We start from the raw sequence: 11,278 nt of genomic DNA, 5'->3' as shown, positions 1-11,278 counted from the left end.
CATGTCATGAGTTTTGCTTGTCTGCAGCCTGAGGTGCAGTTTCCCAGAAAGCCCTGGCAGGCTTCACGGCCTCAGCAGGGGCTACCATCCCTGCAGTTTTCACTCCCCTGTACCTTAACATACACACGCCACACGAGTTTTGCTTTCAAGACTTTGAGGTGCAGTTTCCCAGAAACCCCTGCACCTATCTCCTTGAAACTTGGCAAGCTTTGTGGCCTCAGCAGGGGCTACCATCCCAGAAGTTGCATCTGAATCAGGCAAGAAATGACAAAGTTATAGGCAGTTTCATGCTTCCCCATTATAGCCTATGGGCAAAATGTTGAAACAGCATCGAAACAGTTTCGACAAAATGGAGCAGAATAGCACTTTCAAAATGAAATGAAACTCAAAACGAAACACCGTCCCGTCAAAATGGTGAAATGGAAATCGAAACGAAGTGGTGCTGTTTTGCACAGCCCTAACAGATAGTCACCCGTTAGGAAGAAAGGACAAAGATGCTGGATTACAGAGGCAGCGGGGGAAGGAGCGGGGACAGAACCTGTATAGTCTGCTTTGGGGCCTGGAGTGGAACCCAGGATTCCAGAGTCTCACCTTTCATCTGCTGTCAAAAAGTATCTGTCATGTCTACTGCTGATGTCTTTGTCTGATCCCCACCTAATGCTAGTCCACATGAAAAAGATGACTACTCACTACTGCTTTCAGTTTCTCCATTAATACCAGTGGCAAAGGTCTGGGCTGCACTTTGGAGATGCTAACTTGGCATCAAAGGGATGCCAAATTATGGAATTTGGTTTTGTCCCCACTTTACAAAATACCTAGTCAATTGCATTAAATTACACACGCACACACACACATACACATGCATGTACACACACATACATACTCTGTACTAAAATACTGCTATTAATTGACTCCCTTTGTGCATATGCATGTTGATATAGCCCTTAATTACACACTTACATACAATTTTTTTCCTACAACAGCTACTCACACACAAGCACCCCAGAAAAACACAGGAAGGAATTAATAATTTAATATTCAGAAGAGGACAGCATAATGAAGTGAACGAAATATTGAGCAGCTGCTCATTCAAAGAGAACACCTCCTTCAGCACTGAATGATAGAGGTCCTGTGGAAATAAAAATGATCACATAATTAAAGGCTGTGCAAAGGCAACAAACAACCTTTATTCAGGCATTTCCTATCCTGATGACTTGACTTAATTTTGGTTCTGTTGTGTAGAAAAAGAAAGTTTAATAATGTTGCTATTTAGAAATAAAACATATGCCATGCTACCAAGTTGTCCACATGGCATCTTAATAAAGTAGAAAACCAAGATTAGATCAAGATAGAAAGTGGGCATGCATGTCTGTTCGACTTTTAAGGTCATTAAGAAACAAGCACAGCAGCCCTGGGAAGTAATCTTTATAAAGTGCTGGAAACTGAGACTTGGTTTTTAGCACCTACAAAGCCAAACCCCCAAAAATGGAGGAGGAAAAAGTGGGGGGAGGGGGTAGAAAAATCAAGCTTCATCCTAACCCATGTTCTGCAGACCACAAGGTAGTATTCTGTTTACGAATAAATGATGCATAACATTTCCCTACGCAAATAAAGAGCCCATTTTTTCCTGATCAAAAAATCAACTGAAGTTTCCATGATTGAATGAGTGCAATATGAGTTCAGCTCATATGCCAGCTCTGAAATGAAATAGCTGCCTCACAGTGCTGCCTCCTTTGAGCAGATTGTTTCCTCTGCGTTTAAACAACCCACATGTAGGAAAGAGAACAATGCAGCTCTCCTTTTACTTACACAGCTGCACAGTCGACAGGTTGTGAGGGCTAGTGTTACATCTGATTCTGGTTTATGATAACAAGTTACTTCCTCTGATGTATTCATTTTAATGGACACGAAGAGAGGAACAATAAAGCAACAGCTTCTTAGCAAAACAAGAGCTCTGTGTTGGCCATCATGGACGCACCCTTGCTGGAATAACAACAAACTGGGCTTCCCAACAGGAGTGATGAGGCAGTCGGAGCGTCTCCCACCAGACTAAGTCTTCTTTCTCATTCCTAATTCCTAATCACATTCCCAGTTTCTCATTCAGTCTCAAATTCATTATTCATCCCCTGGCTGAAGTTTGACTGTTCAAGAGATTACTCTTCTAAAATAGAGAATGCACACTATTTTGCTTCACTGAACTGCATACAAGCTCTTTAGGCAGAATAAATCACTGCAGGTATGTTGTGTTCAGTGACACTATAATGGGTCTTATACCAGGCAAGAAAACTAGGACACGGTTGTCCTAAACTAAAAGCAATTTATCGAACCCTAACAGATACAACTCTAATTAGAATCGAAGCATCGAAGCAGTATTTGCAGTTAAAATTTAGAACTGTAGCTAGTCAAAGCAAATGCTCACCACCCTGTAATATCATGAATGCAACTTCGTTGGTTGATCAGGCCATGAAGTCTGGCTTTCACATCTGATGTTGATGCAGGATCTTGGATTGATGACATGATCTCTTCAGGCTTTTTGAAAGGGTACACTTTTTCACCTCTCTTTATATACAACATAGGTTGCATTTTTTAATACATAAAATTAGCTGAAGCCTGCCTCCTAATGCATATTAATAATCATAATTAATAATCTTCTGTTTGCCAGATATGGATATCTTTAACTGGATTTTTTTATTCTGAGGTAATCTTTTTATTCTTAGGTGGGGATGTTTAGCTTTGACTGTTCCCCTTTTGCCTAGGCTATATTTATTCAATGTAGTTAGTCAACTTCCAAATTCATTTTAAATCAGGAACAGGACTTCTCCATCTGCTCCTTTCACGGGGTCCATGTCTTGACCACAATTCAAGCTAAGAATGCAGCTTAAGCTAAACATAAAGGTTAAAACCCAGACCTGAAGACCTCTGGGTCCCAACAGGTATGAAGGGTGTAGAAGTGATAAGAGATTTCACCAAGCCATGCATCTCTGTAATCTAACAAACGTTCTGGAGAGGAAAGGATCTTTTAGAAATCAGGAAGCTTTGTTGATCACCAGACACTAGGGGTGCACAAATGGTCCGTTTTTGATTTGGATTTGGATTCGGCCCGAATAGGGGACAGTGATTCGATTTGTTGATTCAGATCACTGTCCTGATTTGATTCGGCTGAATGCAAATCTGAAGATTCAATGCTGATTCAAAGTATCAGTGATTTGGACACAGACGCAGCTTTAAATGCTTTTTCTATATACCTTGAGGTAGCAGGTGTGGCTCATGAACGCTGCAATGCTGGGGCAGATGGAGCATCCCACAGGAGTGTGGGGGCCCCCCCCCATATGCTCAGTGGCGAACCGGGAAGTGGACCGAAAGTACTTTCGCTCCACTTCCGGGTCTGCTGCCAAACGCGCGGGGGATCTCCACTGCAGCCCTCAGGCTTTGCAATTGGCCATGCGGTAACCCCCAGTGCCCCCTGCCCAGACCCAGGAGGAATCAGTTGCTGAGCCAGGGGGTAGGGGAGGGTCCCCTGTGCACTCCCCAGCAGACCTGGAAGTGGACCAGAAGTGCTTCTGGTTCACTTACAGATCTGCTGCTGAGTGCGCTGGGGACCACCCACCCCTGCGCTCCTGTGGGACACTCCATCTGCCCCACCATCTCAGCACTTACAAGCTGCCTGGTACCTTGAGGTATGTAGAAAAAACATTTAAAGCTGTGTCTATGACTGAATCATTGAATCTTTCTGAATCTCTCCAAATCAATTCGGACGGTGCCGATTCGATTCGGAGAGATTAAAGGGTCTCTTTATTTGATTCAGATTTGGAGGTTCAGCCACTGAATTAGGCCAAATCTCTGCAGAATTGAATCAGCTTTGTGCAGCCCTACCGGATACATGGAAAAACCAAAGCTTTGTGCAGCCCTACCGGATACATGGAAAATTCAGACTGAACTGAGGGCCCATGCCACACAAATCACAGAAATGCAGGACTAAAAATAATGTCATTTAAACCTATCTTCCTGATCTGAGGCAGAGTCAAGCATACCTAAATCATCCTTGATGGTACCACAACCATTCCAGATAAGTTTCCCTGCCTCCACTCCCAGTGCCCCCACTCTCCGTTCCTCACACATTTTCTAAACCTCTTTACCATCTGTGTTACTCTCCTCTCAACTCTCTCCAATCTGTCCACTTCTTTCTTGAAGCATGGTGGCAAGAACTGTTCATTGTTTTCTAGATGAGGCCTCACTAGCACCAAGCAAAGTATAATAATTACCTATCATGTCTAACACGCAACACTGCTTCTATCCATCCCAGAATGAGATTTGCCTTTTCCCCCTCAACTGCATCACATTATTGACTCATATTCAGTTTGTAATCCACTCTACCACCAGCTTCTGTTCTGCCATGCAGATGCCTAGCCAATCATTCCCCATTTTATATTACTGTAAGTGCTTTCTCCTTTGTAAGTGCACTTAAGGCTCTGAACTTATTTAATTGAATCTCATCTTGTTGTTCTTTTATCATCTCTCCAATTTATCCATATTATTTTGAATTTGGATTCTCTCCTTCCCCGTGTTTGCAATCTCTCCCATCATGGTGTTGTTAGCAATGTCCCTTTTATGAAAGATTAGGGACTATGAAACTCTGGTTTATTTAGCAGTAGGAGAAAATGGCTCATTATCTCCCCAGTGGTGCATGTGGAAATAAAGGGTTAATGACTGAGCTTCACACAAAGGAAGTGGAAAGAAACAGAGCATTAACAACACCTACAAGAGGTGTGACTACTAAGGGAAGTGGAGGGGTCAGTTGTGCTTCAACCAGGACATGAGAGCTAAGGCAGTGCGGTGAAACAGAAAAATAACCAGACCTTTCATTATCTGCTGGACTTTGTAATTCTTTCTGTACAGTCTGAAAAAAACTGCCCCACCAAGTATGGTCTTACACAATACCTAGGGGTAGGACAAGAAAGGCACCCCTCCTGGGCAGCAAGTTAGGAGAAGCACTGGAATTGCCTTCTACCCCCATGGCAGCATTCCCATGCTGGGAACTCCAAAACAGTCCCCAGTTACTATTGCTGCTGCTTTAAGAGCAACAGCGGTGGTAAGCAGAGTGTGCTGCAGAGGCAGCAACAGTTCAGCTGGGCACTGTTTAGGATTTTCTGGCATAGGTAAGACTGCTGCCCTCCAACCCTCCTCATCCCCATTCTGTCATGCTGAGTCATGGACAGTTGGGTCTTAGGGACACTCAGGGATTGAGGGGCCAACTGGGCAGGGGAGGAGTATGCAGAATCCAGGTACAGGCTGGGTCAGGAAGCCAGGAGGTCAGTTCAAGAACCGGGTCTGGGAACAAACCAACTTCAGAAGCCGGAGTCAGATAGAGTGTGGAGTCAGAGGGCAAGCTGAGTCAGGAAGCCAAGAGATCAGGAGAAGAGCAAGCAGAAGCACAAGCCATAAGGAATAGCAAGGCAGCCTGGGTAGAGCTTAAACCCTCTTGCCTAGACACTTTCTCTTCTGGCTCAAGGGATTATAGGAGAGAGAGAAGAAAGGATCAGGTGACAGGGAGTGGGTGGGTGGCTAGACGCAGATGGAGGTTTCTGGTCAGCGTTTCTCAAACAACAAATTAATAAACTCCCATCCTCACCCAAGCACCAGGTCTTGCAAAGGAGCCAGATGCATACTGTGTCCATACATCAGTGCAGGCCACATGATCACTGGTCCTAATAACAAGGAGTACAACATCCAAGGTTCATTCCCGTGGAATGCCACTAACACCATCACCTGCTAACAATGTCCTCAGCTGTCTACATCAGAGAGACAGGGTGATATCTATGTGACAGAACAAATAAACGCCAGGCTGACATCAGCTGCAGAAAGAAACAAAACTGTGGCAGAACACTTCAGCCTCTCTGAATGCTCTATTTTTGACCTAAAGGTGACTGTTTTCAGGCAGAAAAAAGTTTGAATGGGAAATTGGAGAACAAAAAAATCACCCACAAACTGGACTGTGTTAAACAGGGACTACAGATTCCTGAATTAGCTTTTGTGACCGCTGCCCACCTTGCTCCCTGCCTCTCCATTTGTGTGTCTCTCTCTCCCCCACCCCTTTTTTTTTGTTTTCTAATTTCCCTCTCCTTTTTATACTCCACTTTATACATATCCTTTCACAGCATGTGATGAAGTGAGCTTGTGCTCTCTTTGGGTAGGGAGAGAAGTTTCACATAAACCTATGTAAGTGATCAGAAACCAGTTCAAACCTGTAACAGAACAGAAATTCAGTACACATAAACCAGGTTGAATGTAGTGTCAGACTTAACTGATTTATGTCAAATTGGTTTATGGAACTTCTGTCCCAGGTTTAAGGAACTTCCTGGTTTAAGTTAACTCACAGTCCCCTAGCATCCCAGCATGCTTTGCAGCCCTGGGCTGGGCTGGGGGAGCAGGGTTGGCTCTACCCGTCTCCTCCATAACTGGAACACTATCAGTACTCTGGCTGGCTGGCGGAGAAGGGGTGAGGGTGGGATGAGCAGTGGGGTGGGGCAGCCCTGGGCCTGAGGCAAAGGGGGAGAGAGATGGGCCGGGCCAGTGTTGTTACAGACAGAAGCAGAGGGAGGTGAGCAGGGGAAGAGATGCCCCTGGAGGGATGCCCACACTGCCCCCCTCTGTGATGCAACAATGGGGAAATTGTGGGGCTTTTGGAAGTGGCCACTGGACCTGGGACCTGCCAAATAGCTTCTCCTCCTGCTGGGGCCATGCTCAGCCTCTGGCCCAGTACAGGGCAGGTGCCCCAGGTGAGAAGAAGGTGGTGGCACCAATTAGGAGACAAGCAGGGATCCCCCAACCCCTATTGCTGACTTTGCCTGAGTCACTCTCACCCACCTTTGGGGAGCCAAGGCTGCTGCTGGGGAAGTTACCAGTGCTGGCTTGCAGAGTTACTAGGTGCTGCAGCTGCCTGATCGCAGCCTTCTCTTTCAGACCACCCAGCAGCCGAGCCAAGCACTGGCAGGGCTCAGCACAGCTGGGAGCAGCAACAGGCCCCCCGGCTGGAGCCAGTTAGCCCCTGCAGCACCTGAGCCAGCCTGCACTTGGCTGCCTGGCAGCTCCACTGCTGTTGCGAGGCTGCCCCAGCCAAGGAGCACACCTAGGCAGAACCCAAAGCAGTCAAACAGGGCCCAGGGGCACCAGTCAGGGCGCTGTAAGCAGGGAAGGGGCCCTGGCCAGGCCAGGCCCAGGGAGTGGGGCTCATCATGGCCAGGAACACAACAGTGGCAGGTCCCCCATTAGCCAGCTGGCCCCTGCAACACCTGCGTACCACTGCCACAGGGCTGCTTCAGCTGAGCAGCTTGCCCAGGCACAGTGCCTGGGGAAACTGCACAGGGCCCAGAGGCAGCAGCCAGGGCACTGCAAGCAGGGAAGCAGCCCCGGGGTCTCCCTGGGCCTGGCCTGGCCAAGGCCACTTCCCTGCTTGCAGTGCCCTGCCTGCTGCCCCTGGACCCCATGTGGCTGATCCCGGTGCTGTGCCCGGGTGCGCTGCTCAGCTGGGGCAGCCCCACAGTAGCAACAGAGCTGCCATGTGGCCAGGTGCAGGCTGGCCCAGGTGCTGTGGGGGCTGGCTGGCTCCTTCCGGGAGATCTGCCAATGTTGCTGCTCCCAGCTGTGCCGAGCCCTGCCACTACTTGCAGTGGCTGGCCCAGCTGCTGAGCAGTCTGAAAGAAGAGGCTATGATCAGGCAGCTGCAGCACCCAGGAGGTCTGCAGGCCAGCACTGGAAATTTCCCCAGCGGTGGCTGCAGCTTCCCAAAGGTGAGTAAGAGTGACTCAGGCAGAGTTGGTACCAGGGGTTGAGGAAGGGAGATCCCCACTTGTCTTCTGATCGGTGCCACAGCCTTCAACTCCCCCAGGGACACTTGCCCTGCACTGGGCCTGGGACTGAACGTGGCTCTGGTGGGGGGAGAAACCGCTCAGCAAGTGCCCCTGGGTCTAGAGCCCACTTCTGAATGCCTTGCCTTCTCCCCATTGTTACATCACAGAGTTCAGGAAGCCATCACACCTGCACCATGCATCCTCAAAGAGACAGCCCACCTGCATGTCCAGGGTCAGGCCCCTCTTGCTCCCTCCAGCCCCTTAAAATACACAGGGGTGGGGGCTGAGGGGATGGGCCCCAACCTCTGAGCATGGCTGAGGGAAGCCCACGGGGAAGGGAAGGCAGAGAGCAGGGACTGTGTAGCACTTGGCCCTGCTTCATTTCGTTGTGTGCTTGCGTGCGTGCGTGTGTGTGTGTGTGGGTGTGTGTGTCCCTCAGCTTCATGCAGCCCGTTGTGCCTGTCCCTGCACAAAGATGATTGTCTCGGCAGGGAAACAAGCTCCAGGCCTTTCCCCCTATTCTTTCTGTACTAGAGAAGAGGCCTGAAATGTTCTGTTCTTGGAGCAGCACAAGGGGTTCCTCTCTGGATTAGGACATGGAATCCTAGAGGAGTGGGGCTGGGAGGGACCTGCAGGGGTCACATCTAGCCCTGCCCCTGCCTAAGGCAGGAGCATCCCTGTTCAGACCATCCTGTACACACTCATACTCTAAACTCTACATAAGATGACCAGCAGCCCTGTCACAACACTTCCCCACCTCAGCTATTCAAGCAGGGCAGGGAAAAGCCAGGCAGATCCTGGCTGGGAACCCTCCAGGTCAGGGTGGTGGTTTAAACCCCTTCCCAATCATACTTAGCCTGATGAGACCTGGTCACGCTCCCCTCCCCCTTCAGTTTCCCTCCAGCCTTGTGGCTGCTGTGGAAAGGAAGGGAGGGTTCACTCTAGCACCCCCCCATGCTTCCAGCCTGCATGTGCCTTCATTTCCAGAATGAAAAGTGAACGTCTATTCACTTGCAAATTGGTTCAAACTACGCAGATTAGAGTAACCTGAAAAGATTGAATCAATTCAGGCTTGGGCTTTTTGAATGTCTATACTTAGCCTTTATATGCATCTCATTCAGTCAGTCTATAAAGGTGGATATCTACCCTGCCTTCTGACTGATTTCATACTAACGCAGCTAACTACTTCTCTCAGCTTTTCTTGGCCTGGATGGCCAATTGGAGAGGTTCCAGACCTATGTGAGAGGCTGATCCAGGCAGGTGGAAGCCCTGGGTTTAAGGCTGTGTCCTGACATTCTCTTAGAATTGTGCAGCCTGCATCCTACCCTGCTCTTGGAGCCCACAGATGACCCCCCAGCACCACCCCCGACTCTTGGAAGTGTGCACGCCAGACACTAACTCTGCTTGATCTTACAGTTAGACTGTTGTTCAGTTTTCGATTAGCGGCCCAAACCAGGTTTTCATAATATTACCAGATTACATTACATTTGGCATGTCCAAATCATAGGACGATTTTGTTTATTTTGCTATATTCATGTGTCTTTTAAACACATGGAGAGTCTTTACACGTGCTTTAGGGTGGGGGCACTTTAATTGGAGTGGCTCCATGAACTGCTCTAATTAAAGCAACCACAGCATCACATGCATTCAGCATTCCATGCTGCAAAATGGCTGTAGGGGCACTTTAATTAAAACTCATTCAATAAGCTTTAGTTAAAGTGCCCCGACATCATTTTGAAGTGCAGGAAGGCTGAATAGATGTGACACAGATGCCGATGGAGCACACTAATTAGCATGCTCCAGCAGACAAATTGCAATAGTTCATCAGATGTTGTTGTTGTTGTTATAGACAGAACTAACAACAACAACAACAACAACTATCATCATCATCTTCATTTTTTCAGGATAGAGTCACTCATGTTGAGAATGGCTGGGAAATGGGAAATTATCTAGGAGATGGACAACTCTGGCTTCAAGGCCAGGAGGTCAAGTTCATCAACCCTGTAAGGCCACCAGCCTAGAAAAAGAAAACTTTGATCTCAAACCATGAAGTTCCCACTGGTGGAGCAAATACATATGGTCCCAAATCCAGCAGCTGTCATGGTGGAGAAAGGCAGAGCACTGTGGATGAAGTTTGACAGACTAGTCCCAATAATGCCAACTCTCATGAAGGAATCATGAGACTCATGATTTCCAAGTCAAATTAACTCTGACTCATGATCTCCTGATAGAGAGATCAAATCTTAGGATTTTTTTTCTTTTGGTGCATGTAGAGAGCTCCAAGCTGATAAGTCTGTGGAAGGGCAGGGGCAGGGGGAGAGGGAAGGGGTGGGGGGGAGATTGAGGTCCCCTTGGTGAGGGAGGGAGTGGGGTAGGGGCTGGAGTGAGTCATGCAATAGAGCTGTGGTTGGCTGTGTGTGTGTGTCACGCCCAAGCCACAGCTCCCCCAGCCCTGCTGCTACCCCTTACTCCTGACTTACAGTACCCCACATCCTGCCAGGGTGTGTGGTGACCCCCCCCACACACACACATGGACTCACAGCCCTCCACACCTTCGCAAATAACCAACCATGCCCTCCACACACACACTCTTCAAAAATAGCTTCTCATGATTTACATTCCAAATCTCTTGATTTTTAGGAGTTTGTTTCATGGCTTTTGACACGGCAGGGTTGGCAATACTGAAGTTCCTTGACTACTCATTGCAAATAACTGGGTGCATTGACACATGCTCATTTACCGCCCTGCGTCGAGCAAGTCTATTGGCAACATTTTTCCATCAGCGCCATTTTTCCAGCAGCATTTGCTGACTTCATGTCTCTGTGTCACATTTTGGTAATTCTCGCAATATTTCAAACTTTTTCATTATTATTATATTTGTTATGGTGATCTGTGATCTTTGATGTTACTATTGTAATTGTTTTGGGGCGCCACGAACCACGCCCATATAAGACGGCAAACTTAATCGATAAATGTTGTGTGTGTTCTGACTGCTCCACCGACCAGCTGTTCCCCCGTCTCTCTCCCTGTTCTTGGGCCTCCCTATTCCCTGAGACACAACAATATTGAAATTAGGCCAATTAATAACCCTACAATGGCCTCTAAGTGTTCAAGTGAAAGGAAGAGTCGCACGTCTCTCACTTTAAATCAAAAGCTAGAAATGATTAAGCTTAGTGAGGAAGGCATGTCAAAAGCCGAGATAGGCCGAAAGCTAGGCCTCTTGTGCCAAACAGTTAGCCAAGTTGTGAATGCAAAGGAAAAGTTCTTGAAGGAAATTAAAAGTGCTACTCCAGTGAACACACGAATGATAAGAAAGCAAAACAGCCTTATTGCTGATATGGAGAAAGTTTTAGTGGTCTGGATAGAAGATCAAACCAGCCACAACATTCCCTTAAGCCAAAGCCTAATCCAGAGCAAGGCCCTAACTCTCT

The sequence above is a fragment of the Gavialis gangeticus genome, unplaced genomic scaffold (genome assembly GCF_001723915.1).
Source record: "Gavialis gangeticus isolate Ggan-Ray unplaced genomic scaffold, GavGan_comp1, whole genome shotgun sequence".
NCBI classification, from domain to species: domain Eukaryota; kingdom Metazoa; phylum Chordata; order Crocodylia; family Gavialidae; genus Gavialis; species Gavialis gangeticus.
This window is presented reverse-complemented; position numbering follows the sequence as displayed.